Source organism: Prosopis cineraria, unplaced genomic scaffold (genome assembly GCF_029017545.1).
Source record: "Prosopis cineraria cultivar Desert tree isolate PC_DT_omini unplaced genomic scaffold, ASM2901754v1 PC4, whole genome shotgun sequence".
Classification (NCBI taxonomy): domain Eukaryota; kingdom Viridiplantae; phylum Streptophyta; class Magnoliopsida; order Fabales; family Fabaceae; genus Prosopis; species Prosopis cineraria.
This window is the reverse complement of record NW_026555335.1, coordinates 20,396,440-20,419,816: the sequence shown is the minus strand read 5'-3', so window position 1 is coordinate 20,419,816 and position 23,377 is coordinate 20,396,440.

Genomic DNA, 23,377 nt, shown 5'->3' with positions numbered 1-23,377 from the left:
CATCTTTATAGTTCTTAAGTAAATAGTGTACTTGTTGTAGTGTGCTTCATTCAAAATTACCCTTCTCAAATTTTCATCGCTAGGCACACAAATTCTATCTCGATGAACTACGAATCCATCATTATTGAAGTTGAAGTCTGTAGCCAAATTTAATTCAACCTCTTCTCGAATCTTAAGAAGATACTCATCTTCTAACTGTGCCATTCTCAATTCCTTCTAAAAATTACTACTGATTACAGTAATATAAGCACCAACTAAAGCTTTCAATGGTGCATCCTGTTGAGAATCAATGAAAGGCTCTATTAGATTGTGTTCTCGGATCATTATACTAGCTATATGTAGTGTGTTCCTGTTCAACGCATCAGTTATCACATTAGCTTTTCCAGGATGGTATTTCAACTCAAAGTTATAGTCTTTAAGCAATTCCATCCATTTCGTTTGTCTCATATTCAATTCCTTCTAGTCCATTAGATACTTTAAACTTTTGTGGTCACTAAACATACTAAACACTAACCCAAACAAATAATGAAGCCAAATCTTCAATGCAAAAATCACTGCTGCTAGTTCTAAATCATGAGCCGAGTAATTCTCTTCATATGGCTTGAGTTGTCTTAATGCATATGCCATAACTCTTCTATCTTGCATTAATATGCAACCTAAACCTCTTAGGGAAGCATCTATATACACCTCATATGGTAGTCTCAGATTCAGAATTATTAACACAGGTACAGTAGTTAGTCTCTCTTTTACCTTCTGAAATGCAGTCTCATACTTGTGATCCTAAATAAAAGGATGATCTTTACAGGTCAATTTTATCAATGGGAAAGTAATCTGAGAGAAACCTTAGATAAACCTTTGGTAATATCCAGCTAATCCCAGAAAACTTCAAATTTCCGTAATTGAACTAGGCCATTCCCATTTTAACACAGCATCAACTTCATGAGGATCAACAGAAATCCCATCTGTTGATACTACATGACTAAAAATCTAACTTCTCTTAGCCAAAACTCACACTTACTAAGCTTGGTATAGAGTTTGTTCTCCTTAAGAATTTGAAGGACAATTTAAAGATGTTTGGCATGTTGTTCCTCATCTTTTGAATAAACTAGAATGTCACCGATGAAAACCACAATAAACTAGTCTAAATATGGTCTAAAGATATGGTTCATGTAATTTGTGAAAACTGCAGGCGTATTGGCTAGACCAAATGGCATGACAAGGAACTCATAGTGCTAATAACACATACAAAAGGTTGTCTTAGGTACATCTTTCTCAGAAACCTTTAGCTAATAATACCCTAACCTCAAGTCAATATTGGAAAAGACAAAGGCTCTAGCCAATTGATCTAATAGATCATTGATCTTGGGTAAAGGGTACTTATTCTTCACTATCGCCTTGTTCAACTATCGGTAGTCGATGCATAGTCACAAACTACCATCCTTCTTCCTTACAAAAAACACTTGTGAACCTCAAGGTGATACACTCAGCTTGATGAATCCTTTATCAAGAAAATCCTTAATCTTCTTCAATTCATTCAACTCTAAGGGCAACATCTGATACGGGGCTTTAGAAATTGGTTCTGTACCAGGAACTAAATCTATTGAGAATTCAACTTCCCTTTCTGGAGGTAATCTAGGCATCTCCTCAGAAAATACCTTAAGAAATTCACTTACTACACCAATCTTCTCAATACCACCGTCATACACGCTACTAGTAGCACAAACTACTATATAGGCGTTACACCCTTGCTTGATTAGCTTCTCAGCTTGCACAACTGATAGGAACCTAAGTTACTCAGTAGAACTAGTCCCTATCAATGACATTGACAAATACACTAACTTCCTGGCACAGTCTAGCATAGCATTATTAGTTGCTAGCCAATCCATACCAACTATCACATCAATCCCTTTCCTAAAAATGCAAATCAGATCGATCATAGATACTTGATCCTTAAATACAATCTCAACTCTCTAGAAGGCGTAGTCACTTTAATTATCATAGGTAACTCTTTCAGTTCTAACTTTAATCTATCTATAAATTTTTCTAAAATGAATGAATGTGTAGCTCCCGAATCAAATAAAGCTTTAATTCTTACCATGGATAGAAATAATACCTTTGATCAGGTTTGAAGATGCTCTAGTCTTTTTTTATGTCACAGTAAACACTAATCCTAGAATCGTAGCACACTGCTCTGCCATCTCAACTCTACCTTTAGAATAATATTTGGCAATATGGTCTGGCTTACCATACTTGAAATAAGACCAACATTTTCCTACGTGCAATCTACCATATATACTACACTGGGGTGACCTTTCAGTGCTAAAAGTAGGAACTAGTGTGTTCGAGGCTTGTTTTGAAAGTTGTTAAGGCCTAATTCTAACCTCAGTACTCCTCTGTATAGATCCTCTCTGAACTGATCGAGTCTAAGAACTTCTACCAGAGTTCTTCTTCCCATAAGCTCCCAAACTACTCGAGCTATACACAAGCTTCTTCAATACGTTGCCTGACAGACCCAAAGAAGGTGTAAATCTTCTCACACTATCCCTTTTCTTCTCAACCTCTACTTCTCTACCTCTCTTCGCAGCTGTTCTCAACTTATGACACATGTACTCATAAATAGTGATGTTGAACAGAGTAATTTGCTGCATGTACTCTGGATGCATCTTCTCTAGAAATCATTCTGTCTTTCACCTGGTGTCATTATGTTGTTACAGATAGGTAGAATAGGCTGATAAATCATTAAATCTCTTTATGAATTCCTCTTTATCCAAGTCCCTCTATCTAAACGCATAGAACTCTTCCTCTTTCTCATTATAAAAAGATAACGGGAAATAATAGTTGAAAATTACCTTCTTGAATTCTTCACAAGAATACCTCACACTACCAATCGGCCTCACTGAATCCCACCATCTTTTGGCAACTTCGACCAGCTGGACCGTAGCTAAGGTCATTCTTTGCTCTAAATTATAGGTCACCATATTGAATATTGTTTTGAGATGCTCAATCCATTGCTCGACTTCTCCTTCACTCATACTACCATTAAAAGTAGGTGGATTAAACCTGGAATATGTCTTCCAGGCTCGATCGATAGATAGATTTGTAGCAACTCCTACAATCTGTCAACTATTTGAAGTTTGAGGCAGCTCAGGTCTACTATGAACTTCTTCCAGTATTGGCCTCTCTTGAGCTTCTCTTTCCTCTTCTTGATCTCTACCTCAGAATAACACATCATGCTCTCTAATTATTTTCTAGATATCGATCATCATATCCCTCAATTCTTCTAACAAGCTATCTCTTCTATTAGCTTGTAAAGGCACATTTGATTGAACCTTAGGGACAAGTTCATCCTCAACTAGATGCCTAGACACTCGGGTGTTACGAGTAGCTTAAGTAACTCTTCTTCTCATTTTCTCTCCTCATAAGGATGAAAGTAGCAAAAAAGTTAAGGAAAAGGGAAAGAATGGTGTAATGAATAACATATAAGTTTCCAAAAATTAGAATGAATGCAGAAGCAAAGCAAAACCAGATTGAGACATTGGAGAAATTGATACCATTAATTTGTAATGCCCTCACTGACATTACCATACGTTCCACTACAAAAATCACTAATTACTTATAATCTTTGAGTTAAAATTGTTGAAAAACATTGGGATCTCAATAAAAGATTTCTAAAAAACACTTTATAATCATTGGGGTTATTCAACCCCATACACAACAGAAGCATAAAGAATTGGTACATCAAAAGTCAAGAAAACATGTGCATCACTTAAAAAATAAAGTAAAAATTTGCATTGTGCACCGTGGCTTGTGCCACATAGACTGTGGCATGTGGCATAGAGGCCATAATCGCCTGCTTTGTGCCATACATCACTGCATGCGAGTACATGTGCCGCGGCGCGCACACTAAAATTTGCTGTCAAATGGCAATTTCTGATACAAAATTCAAATGCACACCATTTCCACATACGGAGTCCAATTGGGATGGTTCAAGTGCCCACACGAAGCTTATTTTAAAATCTAACTAGTGACACTAGTTTCATCCCAATCCAATATTTCTATCAAAAATTGAATGCAAAAGTCTGCTTTGACCATTTTCTGTCAAAGTTTTGCCACTTAAGTGTCTCAATTCGAAACCAATTATCATTAACCATTTTGTAGGCCTTGACCAAGTCCAAATGGACAAAATACACCTAATTGACCATATATATGCACAATATAACACATATACATAAACTTGGTCAATAATGTGCCCATTTCATACTTTGGGCCAGAATCACATTTTTACTTTTCTAGTCTCATATATCACCAAATCACTCCATTTAATCTCCACCCATTTCATATACAAACATAATTATACCTATCCACTAGCCTTTGCATTCATTTCATTATTCACACACATATAAGGGATAAGGAGTTCAAAATCAAAAACATATCATGATTATAACCAATGAACATGTACAAATTCTATGGCAATTTATACATACTATTGGCTCATAATTTACAAATCATTACACCATGTCTTATAAAGATTTAGGCAAGAAATGTCATCTCATCCTATATCTTTTCCCTTTGACCTAGTAGTACCAGAACCTAAAAAATATAAATAACTATGAGTGAGATAAAAATCTCAGTAATCAAATATAGCTGATTAAATGTCTATTACCACAAATAATCATTCTAAAGTAACTGAAAAAATTATATTGCACATATATATGTCACATATCAATACTAAATTATCTTTTTCGTATATAAATCACATTTCAAACACTTTTACACCACAGCTTAATCAACTATCCACCAATCCTCTAAAACTCCTCGACGTGAAACCATAGGCTCTTATGGATTAACCACATGTTGACCTGAGCTCACTTTTAGTAGTAGAAACACCCTGCCAAAGGTAATCTAACCCACCTACAGACCATAGTTTTCCCTCTTCACACACCTGTGATAGACGTGTTGTTAACTCTTAACCACACCCTATCAGGCATTAAGGAGTTGCTAGATTGCCTAGATGTCCCATGGTAACAGTCCCATAATATGCTATACTAGATTACCCAAGGTAACAGCCCATATAATGCTGCATTGGATGTCCTATGGTGCTAGCCCAACCATATAGATTTTTTCACTCACAAATCTCCACACGCACATAACCCCATATATCCTGGGTGAACTCCCACCCCTTTGATCATGCTCTTTCACAACTTACACTACTTATACACCTTTCCACAACATATATATATACTCATAAAAATAAATAACTTTTTAAATTCATTTCACAATGCAAAGTTCAGGTTAAAACTCATAAATTCACAATTTGACAATTGACATTACTTTTACACAGTTATAATAGTTAATAAACATAATGAACTATATAGTTACCACAACCCTTCTGTTCATTAGAAAGGGTTACCCATGTAATTTCAACCTTATTCAAGCTCCTCTCTCATAATTTGTACATCACACACTAGAATCTACACAAAATTGGCATTCAGAGTCAATTCCTTTATTGACTAAAAGTGCCAATTATCGCAATTAAACACTTAATTACTATTTGATCCACATTTCACACTCGATTATGCACATTACCATTAATCACCCTCATTTGAAGATTTAACATTTTCTAGCAATTTTTCTCTTACTACTCTCTCTCAAAATTAAGGCAATTCTTGCCCACAGCTTGAAAACTTTATTGTTTCGACTTAAACTAGTTACAAAGCACTAGTTTAACTCTAGAGGACCTGTTTATTACTATCAGATAAGAAATTAACTCTATAAAGCTCTTGAATTCCCTTTCTCATTAATTAAAACTAAGAAAAAATAGGGTAGATTCGGAGGTTAAGGAAATACATGACTTACCTAATAAGTAACGAGTTAAAAACACTGTCCTTGCTCCTTATTTAGCTTGCCTATCATAGCCTTGGCTCTTCTCCACATAAAACCTCTTCTTCCACATTTCTCCCTTCTATTTTTTGAGCTAGACACGTCCTTATTAATCTAATTTCTGCTCCATGCATCATAGTGCATCTACCACCTATTGTGGTGTGTGGCACAGTAAGGAAAATCCTTACTATGCTCGCACACTCTGTAACATCCAAAAACTTCAAATCTGGAAAAATTGATTAATTAAGGGATAAATTAGTTAAAAATATAATTAATTTTTTTAATCATGTTTTTGGGTTGTTAATTAGATTTTTGGGTCATATTTGGCTCTAAATTGAGATAGGATAAAAGTCGAATCAAGTTAGGTGGCATCAGGGGGAGCAAAATCAACATTTTCCTCAGTGCATCGTGAGTCGTGGCTTGCGTGGCGTGCGTTGTGGCGCATGGCATAGCAAATAACTTGAAATTTTAGAAATGATCAAAAAAGATTAGATTTTATGGTGGGAAACCTAAAGCACGAAGGGGGCAACTTTAGGCACTGCTAGGGCATCATTTTAGGAGGATTTTAAAAATAAATTAAGCCTTCAAATTTTTGTGTAAGTTTCCTACCCTTCTCTAACTTCTCATCTCACTTTCCATAGGATTTGGAAGAGTGAGAATTTGGTCTAATTAGATTAAGCCATGAGTCAATCTTATGAAGGTTTCTATTAACTCTAAAGGTTTAATTTAGGTTTATTGATTTTGGATATGTGGTAATAGGAAGCTACTTTCTTGTTTGGTGAATTTTAGATCAAGCCCTAACTTGATAATAGGGTGTTGAAGTGTGAGAAGTTGAGATATTAAGTTTTATATTGTAATGGAGTAGAAGGAGGCTTAAAGGGATTGTGTGAACAAATTGTAATCTTGACAAGCCTATTTATGGAGAATTTGAGTGAGAAGTGGGAGAATTGGGAGGTTATTGGTAGTTAATATAGTGCTTGTATTAATTAAAAATTAACATAAAGTACTTGTTGTTGTAGATTGTGGTATGGGAAGACTTACCTTGATACAAGAAGAAATTTAGTACCACGGGTAACCCTTTTAGTAACAAAAGGGTTGAGGTAACTAGATAATTTGCATTGTTTATTACCTTGTATAAGTTATTCTCAAGTTGCTTTTCTATGATTTGTTGAGTATATATGCATAAATTCTTTAAAGGTTAACTATTTTAGAAAATGAGTGGAGTATTGGTTTGTAAAATTCTATATTTTTGAAGTAAATGGTAAGATTTGTTATATTTGTTTAGAAAGTTATTTATGCATGGTCAAGTGGAGATATGTAGTGTAATGTGGCATATTAGAGAGGTGGGAGGTCACCTTAGTGGAGATAGTGAAGATTAAGTCCATATGGCATTGCTGGTACCTTGGGACGCTAGGTGTAGCACTTACTCTCCTTACTGCCCGAAATATGTGCGGTATTGGAGACTTACTCTCCTTAGTACCAAAAAGGCTGCAAAGTTGGAGATTATGCTCCTTAGCATCCGTGGGATGCGATGTTGGAGTAACGACACCCCAATTACTTATAATAGGGGGAAATAATAGTCTAGAAGTAGTTTAGGACACCTTGGCCAGGTAGTCCTACCATGGATGGTGAGCTTAGGGACCATACATGTGGTTTAGTTCTGTGAAATAGCCTATGGTTCGGTCGAGAGTATTGGAGGACCGGATAGTTAGGGATCATGCATGCAATTTATGGTGATCTTATATGATGTGATTATGTCACTTATTTTAATGCTTGTTTATAACTTGGCTTGTTAATTAATAATGAAGATTATCTTAGTTACTGAGATTTTTATCTCACCCTATAGTTATCATTTTACAGGTTCTACTAGTGAGACTGAGCTAGGGAGGGAATCGAGTAAAGGGCTAGCATACTTGCTACATTCTCATTATACAGCCCAATTTTAATTTGAGTCGTGTACATAAACTTATTATATGATATTATATGTTGCCAACTAGGAATACATATCATTTTGATTGGTTGCACTTGTTTTATACTATGTTGTTATGTATTTTAGCCCAATATTGTATATGATGCGAATATGTGAGAATTTTTGTGGTGATGGGCTAAAATACTAATACAAGTGCAAGGAATGTTTTATCTATATAGTGATAATGTAATTGTAGTGTATTATGTGGTAATAGAGGTTAAATAGTACATGTAGTGTTAATTGTGCATTTTGGCCATATTAGGCAAAATGGCCATTGAGTGACCAAGTTTTATGTTTGGTATGTTTTTGTGTGTTTGATTGGTCACTCAAGTTTATTTTGGTCCATTGGACTCGGTTTAAGCCTTAAAATGGGTTAATGGTATAAGTTATGAGTTTTAGGTACTTAGTTGAAAATTTATTTGAAAAATTAACTTTTGTATCCGAGTATCTAAAATTCTCATATGGTGTCAGATCGTAACGAAACTTATATTATTAGTTAGCTTATTGAATAAGCTTTATGTGGGTACTTGAATCACTCTAATCGGACATTGGATGTGAAAATGGTGAATGTTCAAAATTCATCCAGAAAAGCTGTCATGGACATGTGCACCATGACACATTTCGCACAAGCTGCGGCACACAGTATAGAGAGAAAGCTTGGCTTTCTATGCCACATGCCACGGTGTATGGACCACAAGCTACGGCGCATGTACCAAAACACTCAAAAATGACATTTTAGCCCTTTTTTGAAGTGTTTTTGCTTCCCAAAACTTTTTCATGCTTCCAATACCTTTATAAATCATTAAGTTTGAGCTCAAACTATCAATTTAAAGGGTTTTTATGGGATTCTAAATATTCCACAATTATTTTTGAAAGACTATTAGTTTTAACCCTTATATTTATAGTGTGAGCTTAGGATTAATCCTTGCTTCTAATTATGATTGTTTGTTGTGATTGTGTGATGAATTTTGGTAATGTCAAGGTGGACATTACATGCTCTGCTTTAGGACCCCGCTCTTTTACTCATATCTGTTCGTATAACATCCCAATGAGTTAATGTATCACTTCACTACTTAGAACTCTAATCCCTACATTAAATCACTAATTCATCCCTAATCAGTTATTAACACAGGATTAAAAATTTAGGATGTTACAGAGGGGAGAAGAGAGGATTTATCTTAGTTAAGGCAAGCAATTTTGAGGTCTTGGAAGACATGTTCGACTGGAAGCTTATCGAATAAGTTTTGTACCTAGTAAAATTTGTCCTGTATGTAAGGAGTCATAGTAAAACCTAAAAAAATCATTGCTTTCATCGGTTGCCTTGATGGTGGGTTCTTTCCCCTTCCTCTTGCTTTGTTTTTCAAGATTTCCAGAGAGAGGTTGAGTATGTAGAGTGCCTTCAGGAGTCCTTTCAAAGGAGACTTATTTAGGTTCAGTAGGCAAAGGAGCTTTAGTACCCTTTATTGCTCTTTGAGCCTTTTAAATAGTTCTTGGCTTCTTAAGAGTGGGTTGAGATAATGTAATAGTAGTAGTTTCCAACGATTCTTTATTCTAAGTCTTCATCTTCATTCTTTCCTTTCTCTTTCTGACCTCTGTGACTTGTTCTACTTTATCCATAACCTCATTATAGTTGATGAGGCTTGGGTTTCCCTATATTGAGCCTACTTGTTTAACCATAATATCTCTTGCTTGGAAGAAATCAGACACAAAGAGTCTACGAGCTTTCAGAGCCTCTTTAGTCTTTTTTATTTGTGCAGGCTTTATCAAGGATTAGATCAGTGTTTTCAACAAATTTAGATAGGTAATAAGGGCAATTAAGATAGAAGATTGGTTGGGTTTATAGGAAAGTAGATATGAGAGTTGTAGAAGAAGATAGAGTTTATAAGAGAGGGAGAGTAGCACTAGTAAGTTTAAGGCAAAAGAGTGAACTGAGCAAAAGAGCACATACACACATGCATATATATAGACAAATATAGCACCAGTGTAACTAACGATAGACCGGTGTTAAATTCAATAACCAAAAGTTCAATAGTTACCTCATTTAAAATTGTAAATGAATTTATTCTTATCCATGCTAAGTCATCTTGAAGTGTCAGACTCATCTCCTTGTAGTGGTGTTTATGACCTCACAGTGGCCTTACTTGCCTTTCACAACATCGGTGTTGATTAATGTAGCACTGGTGTTACTATCGAAGTCATTTATTCTGCAACTACTTAGAAAAACCATTAGTACCATTGTTGAAGTTCTAACACCAATGTTACTTATCTTTATAACACTAATAGAAAATTTCTTTTGATAGAGATTTGCACTTATTTCAACAACAACTCCGATGCCTAAGTTAGAATAGGATATAGAATTTAATAAACTTAAAATAAATAATGGAAATAGAGTTGCTTACAGTTTGTTAGGATTTAACAAACCCAATTCTCTTCTTATGAATATTGATAGAACACATTTTTTACCCAATTTTATTTGTCAATTACGACCCTTTTATTAATGATTTATCACCTTTAAGTGCACTCATTGCATTAGATTTGGAATTTTGCCTAAGTTTCTAGGTTCAATGCATTAGGGGCATTTTGGTCTAAAAAATGAAATTTTGAGAAAATGTATAAAAAAAATTGAAGAAGTCCATTTTATGTCCAGATGATGAGTGATAAAATTATATTTTTAAAATTAATTTTACTTTAGGAGTAATTAAATAAAAAGCCAACACTTTCTTAAAGTCTTAGTTTTACCTAGTTTTCAGTTCGCTTTTGTGTGAAAATTTTTATATAATGTTGTGTAGTCTAAAACTTGATTATTTTAATTAATTCTCCCTTATAATTATGAATTTAATTCTAGACATTAATTAGATTTTATTATATCACATGCTATTTAATTGAATTATGTGATTTATGTGACATAGGTGGCATGTGACTTGTGCATCAATTGGGCAATTGAGGTCAACACTCCTTGAGGTCAATGGCTGATCATTTGCACGTGAATTATGATTATTTTTAGGGATTAAATCAACTTAAATGATGTGGGTGACACATGAGAAATTAGGCACACATTGGAATCATTTACAAACTAATAAGAGGGTGCCACCTTGCAAGTGTGATAAGGCTCCCATTTTCTTTTTTATTTTATTTTCCCATTTTTTAATTGAGTATTCAGCTGATGGGAAACACTTAGGAGCATGTCCATTCGGCCCCAATTCGGATCCAATGCTCATCTCATTCATCTTCCACATTTTCTCTTTCTTGTTCATAGTGTTCTTCATTTTCTCTCTTTTGTTCTTCATTTTCTAGCACCCTAACCTTCATTTTCAGCCACCAAACCTCCAGAAAACTTATACCATTCTTCACCTCTCTTTATTTTCCTTCCATCCCTTCCATTTTCACAAGGATTAAAGCTCATTTCCATCATTCAAGAGCTATGGAGTTTGGCCTTCATAAGCAATCACTAGGGTTCTTGAACATGAAGACTGGCTAAGTCTCTTTATGGAATCCTAGAGAGATGAAGATGAAGGATGAGTCTTGAGCTTCAAATTGGCTAAGTTATTTTGTTTCCTATCCTTTTCTCTTTTTACTAAATGGTTAAATTCCTTAATCTATGGTTTAATCATCTTAACTTGTAAATTCTTACTTGAATTTGATATTGATGTAAAGAGAGAGGATTGTTTCATTTAATTTCTTCCTTAGATAGCTATGACTGAATTTTTCCACTCTTTGTTTGGCACATAATCTTGCGTTTTTCAATTAGTGAATTACTTGTGTTAATATTGTATAATCTTGTGGTGTTAATGCTTATGTTGTTGAGTAGCTTGACATAATCTTGTGGTTACTCACATTGTTGTTTTGACCGTGGCTGTTGAGAGGAGATTTTGAGTGAATCACTTGGTTAATTTCTTCACCAATTGGTTAATTGAAATAGGGACTTTAATTTAAGACCTAGAGAAGTTAGCTAATTAGGTTAATTGGCTTAGGATAATTTTCTTAAGTTATGACAACTTTAGTTAAGAGGAAAGGGAAGCTAAATTTAGCCTAATCATGAGAAGATAATGAGTCCAAAATCAACTAATCTCTAGGGTTCCATTATTGTGAAAAGGGAAGTTCATTTCACTCACTTTCACTAGCATTTAAATTACTTACACATTAGGTAATTGGTTTAGATACTTAGTTAGGTAACTAAATTTCTATAAACTTTTGTTGATTTATTTCACTAGATAACTTTTAATTAGACTAAGACCATTCCTTGAGAGATGACCTAGGGTTAACCCTATATTGCATTAGGTTACCTTTAGTTTAATTTTGAGGATAAGCAACTAATTCCTTATCAAATATAAACTACTCTACTCTTAAGGTTTTGTGAAAATATTAGCAAGTTGAAGATCAGTAAGGATGAATTCCACTATGACATCCTTCTTTTGAATATGATCTCTGATGCAATGATGACAAATATCAATATGCTTGGTTTGAAAATGATGAACTGGGTTTTTAGTCAAGCATATTGTACTAGTATTGTCATATTTGATTGGAATATTCTTGAGCTTTATTCTAAAGTCTTTAAGTTACTGCTTTATCCATAAGATTAGAGAACAGCACAAGCCAGCAGCTATATATTCTAATTCAATTGATGATAAAGAGATAGTATTTTTTTTCTTACTTGCCCAAGAAACAAGTGATCTACTAAAAAAATGGCCTATTTCACTCATGCTTTTCCTTTCTATTTCGCATCCACTAAAGTCACCATTAGAATATTCATTTAAGAATTCACTTCCTTCTTTAGGATACTAAAAACCCAGTGAATCAGTATCTTTTAGATATCTAAAAAATCCTTTTCAATGCTATCACATGGGACTCTTTTAGTGCTAATTGAAACTTACACAAACACCAATACTAAAGGATATATCGAGATGACTTGCCATGAGATATGGAAAAGACCCAATCATCTCTCTATATGATTTGCAATCATATTTTATTCCCATAGCATCTTCATCCATCTTGATGGTTGAACTCATTTAAGTTTTAATTTTATTTACTTGATCCATCCCAAACTTTTTGAGCATTTCTTTAAGATATTTAATCTAATAAACAAATATATTCCTTACACAAAGATTCATCAGTAGCACTAAATATAATATCATCCACATAGATTTCAACAATTAACAAATGATACTTTTTTCTCTTTATAAAGAAGGCAATATCAACTTTATCTTGATTGAATCCTTTCTCTATATAAAAAAAAAAAGAACTCAATCAATCAAACTAACCTCTGGGTACTTGTTTGAGTCTATAGAGAGCTTTCTTCAATTTGAAGACACCATCAAACTTTTGATGATCTTTAAAACTAAGTGGTTGTTTAACATATACTTCTTCAAAAATATACACATTAAGAAATGCACTTTTTAAATCCATCTGGTATAGCTTGATATCTTTCATAGATGTATAAGCTAGAAGTAGGCAAATTGCTTCCAACCTTGCAACTGGAGTAAAAGTTTCTTTATAGTCAATTCCTTCTTCCAACCTTGCAAATTGCTATTAGTTAAGCCTTGTTCTTGACAATGGTGCCTCCTTTATTAAGTTTGTTCTTGAAGACCCAGTTAGTTTCGATTATTAGATGATTTTTGGGTTTAGGCGCTAAGTCCCATACTTGGCTTCTTTCAAACTAGTTGAGTTCTTCTTGCATTGCATTTATCCAGCAAGAGTCAGATAAGGCTTCTTTAACTATTTTTGGCTCTACTTCTGAAATGAAGGCTAAATAACTAGTAATGTCTTAGAGTTTACTTCTGATAAGGACAAGTTCATTGATATCTCTAATGACTTGATCTAGAGGGTGATTTTTATCACTTCTCTATGCAGTTAGTTGATGAACTTCCTTAACTTCACTATCTTCAATTGTAATCTTTGATTTTTCTTCTGGACTTCCTGTTGAGTTGTTCTTCTTTAGTTGAAGATCACTTCTCAATAACGTCATCAACATCAAAGATCTACTTCTTTTCCGTGGGAAATTCATCAAATACTACATGTATTGATTCTTTTATGGTCTTGGATCTAAGGTTGAATACACTAAGCCTTACTCTTGCTAGAGTATCAAAGAAAATTTTTCATGTTTGATATGGGATCAAATTTTCCTAGACTCTCCTTGTGGTCGTTGTGGATGAATACCTTGCTACGAAACACATGGAGATGAGATATGTTTTGCTTTCTTCCGTTGTAGCATTTATATGGTGTGTTGTTAAGTTTAGGCCTTATGTAAGCTCTGATAATGATGTAACAGGTAGTTTTTCATAGCATCAACCTAGAATATCTTTAACACACCGTTGTCACAAAGCATAGCTCTAGCCATTTCAATAAGTACTTTACTCTTCCTTTCTACCACTCCATTTTATTAAGGAGTTCTTAGTGTAGAGAAGTTGTGACTGATTCCATTATCATCGTAGAAGTTCATAAAGTCACCATTTTTAAATTCTCCTCTATGATCAGATCTAATAGACACTATAAAAATACCTTTCTCATTTTGGACCTTTTTGAAAAATAATACAATATGTCACTATGCCATATACTGTAGCATACTCTACATGTATCATGGTGTATGGTACAGAGATTGGATAAGTATGTGCATGATCTGGCATGAAAATTAGAAAGAGATGGAGAGGAAAAAGAAGTAAAGCTTTACTAGGACAAAGTGTAAGATCCTAGAAAATTTAATTTAAGGTTAATAGGTTAATTAAGGACAAATTAGACAATTAAGAGTTAATTTAATTTAAAAGATAATGTAAGAAGGCTAATGGGTTTATCAGACCCTAATTAAGGCTTAGAATTGGACCTTAGGAGGTATGGGGCTACATTTGGGCCTAATTAGATGAACCAGAATTGGAATATGAATTTTTGGTAATCAAAGTTTTATTGGCCGCAGCTAAAACTCAATTTTTAAGATTCCAAATTAACATTTTAGCTCAAAAAATTAGAGAGTTAAGTGGGAGTTCGAAGGTGAATTAGGAGAGCTCTGTTAAGGTTTGTTGTAGGCATCCAAATGAGTCTATTTGGAGCTTCTTATCACTTGGGTAAGTACCTACAACCTCTTCTATTCCTCTTTTGTGCATTTTCATCATGGTTTTTGGGTAGTTCTGTAGGAATCCAAAAATAAGTTATGAGTTTGCCTCAAATTCTAACTTCAATGGGATTAATGAGAGTTTATTTAGGTGTCTAACCTTTACATTATGGTGCTAATGAAGTTCTAGGATTTGAAAGTAAGGTTTGAAGTAAACCCTAAAGCTAATTAATTGAGTTAAGAAGGTTATGAGTTATTAATAGTGTTGATTAAACTAATGGGAGTCTATGTGAACTAATGGAACTAAAAATGAATTTGATTATGGGTAGATGACCATAATGGGATTTTTAGGTTTAGGTCTTGATTAGAGTTAATTAAAGATAATTAGTCATTAATGACTATTGATGTGTTTGATTGTAGATTGATTATTGTAGTGCTATTGAGCTTCTTGGAGGCTCCATTGGATATTCACAAGTACTCTTGGTTAGAAAACCAAGAGTTGAGTTAACCGAGAATTTAAGTGTAGTATATCATTGTGTTTGCATTTACACTTTAAGCATTATTGTAGATGGCATGAAATGATCTTATGGATGAACATGTTGATTTTAAACTATTACCCAAATATGAAACATGACTCATTGTGATGAAGTGTCTGGTGATTATATTTATATAAAAGTTATTTAGTATTTGAAATATGGATTGAGCTTTAATTCACTATGAGTTGATTATATAACGACCATTGTAAACTATAGTATGGTGTAAACTGCAATAAGCATGCAAGTTCTAGAAATTATGATGATGATGAATCACTATGATATGCATGAGTTTAGATTCTTATATGTTGATTAAACTTGCATGATCATAATGGGTGGGAGATAACCCTAGCTTAGTAGAGGGATTACGATAGAAAATCCATGCGGTATAGCCTCCACTAAGTTTACGCATGGTGGTTGGCATACTTCATTACTATATATGCTTGGTATTACTGACAACCTATAGGTGCGGCATAGGTGGGGTACGACTAGTATCATTAATACTGGATTAGATGGTATGGGTCTAGCATTTATGACACCCCGAAATTCGAGTAGGGGGAATCCATAATTCGAGAGTGAGTATGGGAGTCTTTAGCTGGATGATCCTTCATAATTAGAAAGCAAGGCTAGTCTAGTCATATGGGCTAGACCTATATGAGATAATAGCCCATGTATTTAGTTAGATGATATAAGGAGGGTATAAGGTGGTTGCATGTGATCATGCGAAACACATTATAAAGATGCATTATGAATAATGTTGTTTGTCTTATGTGATGTTAAATGCTTAATTGTTGTGATTGCCACGGTTTAATATGCTTGATTAAATTACTTGGTTACTAAGATGTTCATCTCACTCTCGTAGTTTATTGTTTACAGGCAAGGATTAAGCTAAGGAAAAAGGGGAGGTTTATGAAGCTAAAGACTGAGTAATCAATTGTAATGTCTCTATTTTTATCTTATGTGTAATTTCAATACAATATTTTCTAACTAGGGATCTTTCATATTGACTTATGCTTGTTTGAAGTCTACTGGCATTTGTAGTCTTAAACATTAAATTTAGTCATTTTTGGATTTTCTTAATAATGAAAGGGTCCAAACCCCTAATCTAACCATGATAGTATGCCAAGATAATTTGAAAAAAGTATATCTTGGCAAGTTAGATGAGTTTAGCATGTTTTGAATGATTATTTAGCTTGAATGCAAATAATTACATTTTCACCCCGTTATTATGTGCTTTATGGTGGTTGGATGGTCAACTATTGTATTAAAAGTTATTTGATGATTGTGACTATTCGGACAAGTGTATTAGGACTTATTGAGTGTGATTCAACCCTTATGTAGGCTACTGGCTTATGGATTGAGATTTGGACACAAGATTGATGGTTTAGAGGTAAAAATGTGAAATTATAGTTTTGGGTATCTAAATTCTTCATCTAATGTCAAATTCACTTGAAACTAAAACCATAAGCTAGATTATGAAATTGTTGATGTGTGGGCACTTAAATCATCTCAATCAAGAGTATGAGTCAAAAGTTATGCAAATCAAAAGTTCATGGTTGGGAAGCTATCATGACAGTTGTTGTCATATCTTTGGTTATGGCCAATAGATTTTTAGTTGTACCAAGGACTCCCGAGACCATTTGGCCACATCCAAGAGAGAATTTGATGCAGCCAAAACTTTCTTAGAAGTGTTAGAAGTGGTTTAATGTCTTCTGGTTGCAATTAAGTACTCCTGTTAAGAAAAAATGACCTTTTTTACCTCATTTTGACTTGTTTTCAACCCTAGTTATTTTTCATACTTCTCAAACACTTTTTAATTTGATTTATAATGTCTAAATGACCTTTTAAGCTCAATTTTGAGATTTAATGAATTATAGGAACCCATCTCTACAGGGTTTTCTTACTTAGCCTTTTTTAAAAAATTTTTATACAGTCAAGGTTGATCCTTTTCTTCCTATGACATCTCTTATTGTTAAATTAGTTATAATTATCATGGTAGATTTACCTTAAGGTTAAGTATGTGCTAATTGTGTATTTAAAAATTGGAGGTTTTCTTACTTAACCTTATGAGTTTTCAAACAATCAAGGTCGATCCTTTTATGCCATGATATCTTTTATTGTTGATTAACATGGTTGTAATTACTGTGATAGTTCTACTTTAAGGTTAAGTGTGGGCTAATTATGTGTTTAACTGGAGGTTTTACACAAAAGGATTTAGACATCTAGGAGTTAGTTCTATAATGTCCACCTGACATTACCAATTTATCACACCTCATTTCACACACATAGGTAGAGGTCCCATAAGCCTCTTAAATTATCAAAATAGTAATTGTTAGATAGGCTAAACCTAAAAAGGGGTGAATTAGGTGACGCTTAATTTTTCTAGTGAAATTTAAAGAGAAGAAGATAGATACAAGGAGTTAATAGATTTTATATAAGATATTTATCCTAGTTTAGTCCAAATCTTAGCTGACGACCAGTTCTCAAGATCACTCTTGAGATTTTCAACTATAAACACAAGCTTAAATGGGTGCTTGTAACCTCAGTATAACTCACAAGATTGGACTAGTCTTTATTTACTTAACTAACCTTTCTATAACCAATAAGTTGTTACAAATCACTTGAAAAATTTCTTTACAAGATTTCAACTTGTTTATAAAATAAAGTTGTAACATCCTGGATTTTAATTTAGGAAAACTAGTTGCTAATTAGGGGTACATTAATAATTAATTGATTGATTATGATTTAGATGTTGGATTGATGTTTTGTATTGTTTGAATGTTATGAAGATAGGGTTGAGTAGTAGTATCATGATTTAGGATGAAATGTGCGAGCATAAATGAGATTGACCTCACTGTGCCACACGCTGCGGTAGGTACTGCACGCATCATGAGGCATTACATGAAAATCACTCAAAGCTGACATGAATAGCTCATGAAATTAAAAGGGAGAATTAAGGAAAACATAGCTGAAGGATAAGGAAATCTTGGCTCTACTTGGGCTTGCATAGTTCGACTATTGAGAGTTTGCTTTAGCTAGTGACTTGTTGGCTAACTATCATACAACACTGAGCTACATTTCTACCTTATTTTATTTAAGTTTTCAGGGAGTTTGAAGAAATTAGAATCTAAAGAAAAGGTTTAAAAAGGGCTCATGGGTACGAAACTAAGGTTTTGTGACTAGTTTAAAGTTAAATAGTTGAATCTTAAGAGTCTAAGCTCAAATTAGCCTAAAGAATTAGCTTAAAATGAAGAAATTGGTTGGTCAAATAAGTTAGGAGGTTGTTTTGCTTATTTAAATAGCTTATAGAGCTCATGACTGTAGATAATGGATTATATGAATTTGAAAGGTACTAACTATTTTGTATATTAAGGGGTTTAGTTTAGCCAAATTAGTTCCTGAGTTAGGTATTAATAACTGATTAGAAGGTGTTCATTATATAGATTGAGCATCCAAAAGTTTTTGAGAAAGCTAGACTAACATGAAAGGTTCAATGCAAATGATACCCTTTGATAATAAGGTTAAAAAGGTAACTGGAATAACCATTGCACTTATTTGTTTGTGAAATTATTTACAAGTATGTTATATAAATATATGCATTGTGATTTATGAACTGATAGAGCAGCAATATTGTGAAAGGAATATGCATGTGAGTATGTGAGTAATGCATGAAATGTATGAGATGAGACATATGTATAGACATATGCATTGTATCCTCTAGTATACCCTAAATTAGGACAAGGGGTTGGGCCCTACTTTGTGTAAGGCTAGGAAGTCATGATGGTTTGAGTGTACAGCTTAACTCTGCTAGGAAGGACTTGAGAGATCCTGAAGGTATTGAGCAACGATCTTGACTTTGTCAAGAAAGACCTAGAAGAATGATCTATGAGTGTACCCTTAACTAGAATAGGGGTTGTGGTCCTACTCTGTGTAAGGCTAGAAAGTCTTCATAGACCAAGTGTTGAGAATGCTTCACTAGGTAGGACTTAGGAGACTACCCATATTAATGATTCCTAAACTAAGATGGTGGTTTAGTGAGCCCTATTTCATGTAAGGCTGGAAGTCCTTGTTTAAGTATAGAGCTTACTCCGTTCAGGGGAACTAGGAGTACATGAGCATGAGCACGATGGATGGATGAGTATGAATTTGAGTTTATACATATTATACTATTTTTATTAAGATATATGCTACTTTATCTCTTATTTATGATTTTATTACTAACTGATATTTGGGGTTTATCCAAGTTACTAGGATATATGTCTCACTTTATTATCTTCGTAGCCAAGTGAAGAGAGCATGAGAAGGCTAGGAAAGGAAGTGAGAAAATAGTAAACTCACTTAGTAGTGGTATAACTACCATTGTGTGTAATGAAATATAAAATAATAGTTAGAGACTTGAGTTGCCAACTAGGATTCATAAGTATAAGTGTATGTGAATAAGAATATGTGAATGTGTATATGATTTGTGGTTGAAAACTTTCTTGTATACTCTGAATTGCATCTCATCAAGGGTACCACAATAGTGGGTACATGGGTAGGCCTAGATGCCAATTTAGTAAGCATATGTTATTATATAACTTATTCCACTTGTTTTGAATGTGAAATTATATGTATATGTGTGAACTTTACCTAAATGGTAAGGCTTGGCCCTATTTATAGGAGTTAAGTATATTTGTGATCCTCGACTATATGGTAAGGCTTACCCCCATATGTAAAAGTTGGATGATTAAAAGCAGAACAAGTACATTTGTTTATGTAATTGTTTGTGTATACCTTATATAAGCCACAAGTGTGTAATTTGGCATTGGGAGCTCAAAATGAGTAATTGATGTGTTATATGTGATATATTGTGTCAATTAGGTCTATATTATCCTTTTAGACTTAGTTTGAGGCCCAAAGTAGTCTAATGGGACAAGGAATGAGAATTGAACATTGAGAATGTAAGTTTTGAAAGAAAAAGTAGCTTTTTTACACCTAAGTTTTCAATTTTAGATCAGACTGTTAGATTGAGTCTAAACTCGTGTCATTAGATAGAGTATATTGAAAGCTTTATGTGGGCACTTGAATCACTCTAATTGATACGAATGTGGAATTTGCATACAACAAAAGTTTGCCTTGCGAACTGTCATGTGATAGTAGAAATTGTTTGTCAAATGCGATTTAGAGAGAAATACAAAAATTGTTTGTCATTGTATACCACACTACGGCCTATGGTATATAGAGAAATAGAGCACGTTGCTCTATACCACATATTGTGGCACATCCCTTTTTTTAGGAAAAATTGTTGTGCCTCATTAAGTCATGAGATATGTGTTCCACTAACCCTTTCATTTGAATATACTTTTTATGAAGTCGGGATCCCACATTTTGAAAATGAATTAAGGACTATTACTCTGATATGTATTATTTGTGATTGTGTGGTTTGGATGGTAAAGTCTGGATTTACTAAGGGACTTTACAAAAGTTTTCTTAAAGATAAACTTTCTAGAAAGAGTAGATTGAGTATAATGAAAGCTTAAGACTAATGAGAGCTTTTTTGTAAAATTTATCAAGAATGATAAATGAATGAACGTAAGAGTTTAATGCGTAAATTTAGAGCTTTTAAGAATGTTTAAATAATGAATAGTTTACTCAAAGATCAGAATTCTTGTCCTAGACTTGAATTGTGTGATATATATAGTTTTGGTATTTAACAGAATGGTAGACTAATATTTATAGCCATTAGTGACATTTCTTGTGTGCAACCATGAGATTCACATGTGAAATAGAGCTAGGCAAGTTCCAATCAAGCATATATGACAATTCAAGCATGAACACAACGGTGACTCATGTGTGTTTTGTAAGATAAGAAGATGCAAACCATTCTGTGTGACAAAACAAGCGTGTTACCCTTAAGCTGTTACATGTGAATTTTCTGATATAATGTTAAAGCCAACCCAGGTGATAAATCACGTGTGGGACTAACTAACTATCACATGTGATGTAATGCCCTTTACTGACATTACCATGCGCTTTACTAAAATCTTACTAATCAAATCAAAATCATTTATTTTGAAAACATTGAAAGCCTTGGGATCCTAATAAAAGATTTCAAATCATTTTATAAATCACTCGAATTATAAAACCCAACACAAAACATATACACAGTGGAAGCAACAAGTATTTGGGTACGGAATATCAAAAGAAACATGTGTATACAAGACAAATAATGTGAAATTTTGCACCATGCACCATGGCTCGTGCCATATGCACCGTGGCATATGGCACAGAGGCCACAGTTGCTTGCTCTGTGCCGTGCGCTGTGACACACACACACCTAAATTTGCTATCAAATGGCAATTTCTAATATGAAAGTCAGATGGGCACCATTTCCATATATGATGTTCGATTAGAATAATTTAAGCCCCCATACAAAGCTTGTTTCAAAATCTAACTAATGACATTAGTTTCAACTCAATCCGATATTTTATCAAAAATTGGACATCAAAGTGTATTTTGGCTAATTTTTGCCAAAATCTTGTCACCTAAGTGTCTTAATTTAAAACCAATTGTCATTAGCCACTTTTTGAGCCTTGACCAAGTCCAAATAGACAATACATACCTAATTGACCACACACATGCACAATATATTACACACACACATGTACACACACATTTGGTCTGTAAATTGCCCATTTTACACTTTGGCCCAAATTCATATTTTCACTTTTATATTCTCATACATGGCCAAATCACTATATATACTCTTCAACCATGTCAATTTCACACACATATACATTCTTCTACTAGTCGATCCAATCATTTCCTTATTCACATATATACAAGGGCTATAAAGCTCAAAATCATCAAATACCATAATATGCACATGCTTAACTCCTAAGGCAACTTATACATATTTACAAGCACTAGCAACAAATTCATTACACCAATTCTTACAAAGATTCAGGCAAGAGATACCAACTCAGCCTATATCTTTTCCCTTTGATCTACTAGCACTAGATCCTAAAAATGTAAATAATTGTGGGTGAGATAAAAATCTCAGTAATCAATATAATTCATTTAATGCCTATTACCATAGATAACCATACCAAATTAATAAAAATAGAGTAATAGAACTTATATATCAAATTATGAAGAAATATCATCTTTTCAAGATTATTTCCACACAAATACCAACTAGCATGATCGTCTAGCCACCGAACCTCTAATGCTCCTCAACATAAAACCATAAGCTCTATTAGATTAACCACTTGTTGATCTAAGCACACTTTTGGTGGTAGAAATACCTAGCTAAAGGTAATTTAACCTCTATATAGACTATGGTTTCCCTCTACACACACTTGTGATAGAGGCATTGTTGACTCCTAGTCATACCCTATCAGGCATTAGCGAGTTGCAGACTGCCTATATGTCTTATGATAATAGTCCCATATTATGCTGTACTGAATTACCTATAGTAATAGCCTGTATAATGCTACATCGGACGTCTCATGGTGTCAGCCCAACCATATGGATTTTTCATTCATATATCTTCGTACACACATCCCCATATATCCTGGGTGAACTCCTACCCCTTATGATCATGTTCTTTCATAATTTCTACTACCTATCTACATTTCCATCATATATACTTTCATATCATATATGTATATATATCCATTGAAATCAATGACTTTTTAAATTTAATTTGACAAGCCAATGTTCATGCTAAAAGCATTTCAATAACAATCATGCACAAAACTTATAAATTCACAATATATCATTTGATATTTACTTCTACACAGTTATAATAGTTAACAAACATAATAAACTATATAGTTACCTCAACCCTTCTGTTTACTATAAAGGTTTACCCATGTTCCAACAACCTTATTCAGGCTCCTCTCTCATAATTCATGGATCACACATACTAGAATCAACACAAAACTGATAACCCAAAGTCAATTTCTCTATTAA